The sequence below is a fragment of the Sorex fumeus genome, unplaced genomic scaffold, assembly GCF_029834395.1.
Source record: "Sorex fumeus unplaced genomic scaffold, SorFum_2.1 ptg000001l, whole genome shotgun sequence".
Classification (NCBI taxonomy): domain Eukaryota; kingdom Metazoa; phylum Chordata; class Mammalia; order Eulipotyphla; family Soricidae; genus Sorex; species Sorex fumeus.
The window spans coordinates 6,570,736-6,576,309 of NW_026606058.1; the positions used below are offsets into that span (position 1 = coordinate 6,570,736).

Here is a 5,574-nt window from a genome sequence, read left to right on the forward strand (position 1 = left end):
AAATTCTCAGGGCTTCCGAAGACTATCACAAACATTAAGTATGATATTACAGATGTATTCACATTGAGTTACATATTTATAATCTGCATTGTTTTACTCACAGAATAAAGCAGTATTTTACATAAAATATTGGTTTCATTAACAGAAACTTGTATTACAAAAAATTTTCAGTGTGAATAAAAATCTGGACTTTTCACTCCAGAGCAGTACTAATGCAGAAAGGTGCAATTAACGCAGAATTTAATAGCCTGTAAAAAGTCATCATGAGATGTTTGCCTTCTTTTGTAAGGTTAGGATATCAATATTTGATCCTATTTGTGACGTTCACAGTCAAGGATATTATGAAAATACTTTGAGCTCATGTGAAGGCAAAACAATCCTGTTGTGGTAAAAAGCATCCAATGATTTTGTCAAGGGACCAGTTTTTGCAAATTTCCCAACCTGGTAAACTTCTTAGGAGTCATGAAAAATGCATATAAAAATGGGATTAACATTTTGAATGTGCCCGTAGAAATACTTCATATGGGAAAATATCTTAGTGGTTTTATTGTGCTGAATAAAGCCAAAGAAGGATTATTTTTTACATAAAATCTCTCACCTAACTAGGACCACCTGGTGTACAATTGTGTCCCGTAAACCGGAGATGTCCCCAGTCCTCTTCCAAAACAAAAGCCACATTGCTGAGGTTAATTCTTCTTTAATTAGAAGGCACAGTCATTTTTTTTTCCATACTCTGGTAGCTGCATGCTGCACTCCTAAATGTACAAGCTCAGCCAGTGCTTGGCTAACCAGTTATGGTTCTGCTATCTTTCCATCTTTTTCTCTGGCTTGTAAAATGATTATTTAAATGTCTTACCAATGTGGTGTGTTTCTCAAAGAGTTGTATTTTTGCATGTTGACACCTGTGTGTAACTGGTGAAAAGGTTTCAGTTTTACCAGTAGACCACTAGCTACTGTGAGTTTCTTTTCATAAAGTAACTAATATAGGCATTATTGGCAATGCCCAATTAGAACTTTGTTTGCTTGAGGTTCCTCTTAATGAACAAATACTCGAGTAGAATCTGCTTCCTATTTCCCCCTAGGGCTTCATGTTCTCAAGGCAGGACATCTACTACTACCCTATTCCCAGACCCTGAAGTGGAAACTTTTAAAGAGAGCTTGATTACCTTTCAAAATTTACTTTGCACACTTGATGATGACTATCTAAACTCTAAAATATATCAAAATATGTAACAAGATTTTCTTTTCTTTCTTTGTTGAATCACTGTGAGATACAATTACAAAGCTTTCATGATTGAGTTTCAGTCATAAAATGATTGAACGCCCATTCCCCCACCAGTGTACATTTTCCACCACCAATGTCCTCAGTATCCCCCCCACCACCCCCATGGAAACTCCAACCCCTGCCTCTATGTCAGACAATTTCTTTCTTACTCTCTACTTTGGGGCATTATGGTTTGCAATACAGACACTGAGAGGCCATCATTTTTGGTCCTATATCTACTTTCAGCACACATCTTCCATCCATCCCAAGCAATCTCTCCAACTATCACTGATTTAGTGATCCCTCTTTATCTCAGTTTCCTTCTCTTCCAGCTCATGACGCAGGCTTCCTACCAAGGTCCTGGCTCTTCTCTACTGTCGTTGGATGTTAGTCTTCTTTTCTTTTTTTTCTGTTTTTATTTTGTAACAAGATTTTTCTACTGAATTTTAGACCTCTAAAACCTCTTACATACTTACTAACTGTTCTGAACTGTCATTTTACAAAAGGAATTGTAGACACAGGAACATTACTCATTTTCAATATTATTACCAATTATTATTACCAGTTATTACCAATGCCTGGTATTTGTGCATATTTAAACTTGGTGTCATGTGATGAAATCATCATCCCCAAAATATTTAAATATTTGTGTTTTAAAACATGGTAGACTGACTTCTATTTTGAGAGACTTGTACAAATTTACAGAGAGGAGTCTCTGATACATTTCCTCTATATGTGACAGTTGGTAAGTATGTGTGTGTGGGGGGGAAAATCTATATACATAGATTTTCTGAATGTTAACATTTTGCTAACAAATTTCTCCTACATGTAATAAATATGCTAATCAAACATTTAGGTTTCTCCAATTATCTCAGAAAGTCCTTGGAGATATTTTTCTAAATTCCGGACTCCAATCAAGATAACATATTGCGTTTAGTTGTAATTTTTTAAATTTCTTTTAGTAGTAGACGTCCCTGATAGTTATTTCTTGTCTTTTATAACATTAACATTTTTCAAAGAACCCTGAGATGTTGTCTTGCAGAATGGATCACAATCTTCACGCGATGAGAGTCAGGTTAATCCTTTTTTGGCAAGAGTACTCCATAAGTGATGCAGGAACTCACTCCTAACTAAGCACAGTTCTTGCTGTTTTTGGAGCACTCACAATGTAGATACTATGCAGTTCCTGATCCTTTATGTACTCTTGAGTTAAGACAACATTAATCACACATATGATATTACATGCTTATATAAAAATATACAAAGTGCTTATATAAAATGATTTTTTAAAATGTATCTGTTTTTAAGACTGACGACAGTTCCCATGAGGATATTTTGAAAGGCAATACAAATCCATTATTTTGCTGACCCTAGACTTACAGGGTTTTTATTAAAGGAGAGGACCCCAGCAAGAGGAGATCCTGAAATCTGTATTGGGTCACTGTGACTAAAACAGAACCCGATTTTCAAAAACAAAACAAAACAAAACAAACAAGAAAAGTAGGGAGAGGCTGAGAGAGGTGACATGGAACAAGGTATATTGGCAGAAAATGCAAATTCAGAGAATTTTAGATACTGTCAGTGTTTAGTAAACCTTTTGGTAGTTTACTAAGTTTTGCCCTTGGCAAACTACATCTTTTTGTTTCTAAGAAATATAAAAAGGAGGAGAGGGCTTGAAAACTCTTTGGACAGAAAATAGCACTGGAGAAACAATATTTTGATGAGTTAGTGCTAAATGAATTAGAAACATGTGGACTGAATTTCCCTTGAAATACAAATGGATTGAATAATTAATGGAAAAAGCACTTGGCAAAATGTGCTTGAGGTTTTTATTGAACCCAAACCAAAACATTTGAAAATATTTTAAAATATATGAAAAGTGCAATATACATCTGGATTTGCCAACCCTAGCAAGGGTATAGGAAATTTTATTTTTATTTAATATTTACAATAGCTGTAGTGCACCTCAATACTGAAATATTCCTTATAACAGCCCTGTGATATCAATTGCTAATTATTATTTGATTTGGGGAAAGAAATTCATCAGCATCCACATAGTGGGCTTCACAGAGAATCTTCTATTGATCTGTGTTTTATAAAATTTTTGTTAATAGAAACACCAGTCATTGGACACAAAACTTGGGTTCAAGTCCTAAATTTAATTCTTGTTGGACCATTCATACTGCATATCTTCTTGAGAGATTTTATAATTATGTCATTTTCCACTTTTTCCATTAATATATTTTGTCTTAAATATGATTATGTCATACATTCTATTACAATGTAAGTTTTCTTTGATAATGATTTCACAAATTCATTTATAATAGACATATTGAGATACTCCAACAGCTTCTAAACTTTCATATATATTGGAAAGTGACTGGTAACTCTTTATTTTCTCTCATCAAATTGAATTTCCATGATCATAAGCTAAATTCTGTTACAATATTCATATCCTGGCTCTGCCACTTAGTTTCCATGAGACCTTGATCATATTGTCTATCTTTCTATAACTCCATTTTCTCACTGTACTAGCGAGATTGCAGTACTAGCATCTGTGTATAAAATTACAGTGTTTGTAAAACAATAAATGCTTCCTATTTATGGTTGTTAAATAAAATAAATTTAAAATCTACATTTATAGATCTTAGCTGCAAGCATTTGTTGAAAGTAGGTTTCATTTGGTGTTTTCCTTGAGATTCCCTTCAGGCTTAATGTACTTTAGTACTTTTCTCAGTACTGGTCTGAATTCTTGTCTGGTCTGACTTCCTACCTCTCCAGAAGAGATATGATAGCACCCCTAATTAATATGATATATTTTTCTAGTGACCTAGTTTTCTATGGGTACTCTAATTCAAAATTTACTTTTTATTTGCATATAAATACTAGATGTGGGGAAGAATTTTTTTTCAAACAGAAGTCTAGATGGCACATAGACACTGTCTTTGATTTGAAGCATTTCCTCAAAGTATTTAGGTTTTAAGTACTGGGCCATTTTTCTACTATAACTGTAATTATTTTTAAGACACTATATGTATTATGATCTTTATGTTGTGAACTTTAGTCATAATTAAAGTTTAAATATTAATTTCCAGACGTTCTCTCTTTGCCGCACTTACTGCGAGAATGAAGACCGTCCTCAGCAACCAGAAAGTCGACATTCCGGAGATGTCGAAGTCTCCCTCAAGGGGTGCACAGTCATCGTGAAGGGTCTCCGAGGCACCCTGCAGAGGGACTTCAATCACATCAACGTGAAGCTCAGCCTCTTCAGCAAGAAAAAGAGGCTCCAGGATGACAAATGTTGGGGGAACCCAAAGGATCTCGCCACAGTCCGCACCATCTACAGCCATGTGCAGAACATGATCAAGGGGGTCACACTGGGCTTCCGCTACATGAGGAGATCAGTGTATGCCCACTTCCCTATCAATGTGTTTATTCAGCAGAATGAGTCGCTTGCTGAAATTCAAAATTTCGTTGGTGAAAAATGTATCCGCAGGGTTTGCATGAGGTCAGGTGTTGTTTGTTCTGTGTCTCTGGCCCAGAAAGATGAGTTGATTCTTGAAGGGAATGACATTAAACTTGTATCAAATTCAGCTTCTTTGATTCATCAAGCCACAATAGTAAAAAACAAGGATATCTGAAAGTTTTGGGATGGTATCTATGTTTCTGAAAAAGGAGCTGTACAGCAGGCTGATGAATAAGAGCCAAGTTTTCTGCCTACAGAAAGCAGGATATATAGGATGATTCTTCACACCTATTTGTGATAATGAGACGCAGTAAAACTGTATGACTACCAAAAAGAAGGTAATTTCCAATAGAAGAAATACTTCTCTCTTCTAGTATGTTATGACTGATGCAAAGATGATTAGAGATATACTAGACCCAAGGAATCATCCTAGAAACAACCCATTTTACAATTCAGAACCTGAAGGCTGAGGAGGGGAGAAGCTTATCTCATCACACGACTAGCAAGCCAAGATAGGTTGAGAGCTCTGGTCTAACTGGTGGTACTCATGTAGCTAGAGACATGGTAACAAAACTCATAATAATGACTTAAGATATCATAAGATTCTAAGTTACCTTTACAATAACAACCAATAACTTAATTTTCAGTAAAGGTTTTTTTGTTTTGTTTTGTTTTCTTTCCTTTTGCTTTTTGAATCACACCCGGTGATGCTCAGGAGTTACTCCTGGCTCTGCACTCAGGAATCACTCCTAGCAGTGCTCGGGGAACCATGTGGGGTATGGGGAACTGAACCTAGTTCAGCCAAAGCTCTGCTTGCTGTACTATTGCTTTGGCACGTTTTTTC

General features: G+C 35.6%; 1 pseudogene; it reads left to right on the forward strand.

The window, feature by feature from the left end:
* The first annotated feature begins 4,390 nt into the window (after positions 1 to 4,390).
* Positions 4,391 to 5,061, forward strand: LOC130031862 (60S ribosomal protein L9-like; annotated as a pseudogene).
* Positions 5,062 to 5,574: the final 513 nt, after the last annotated feature.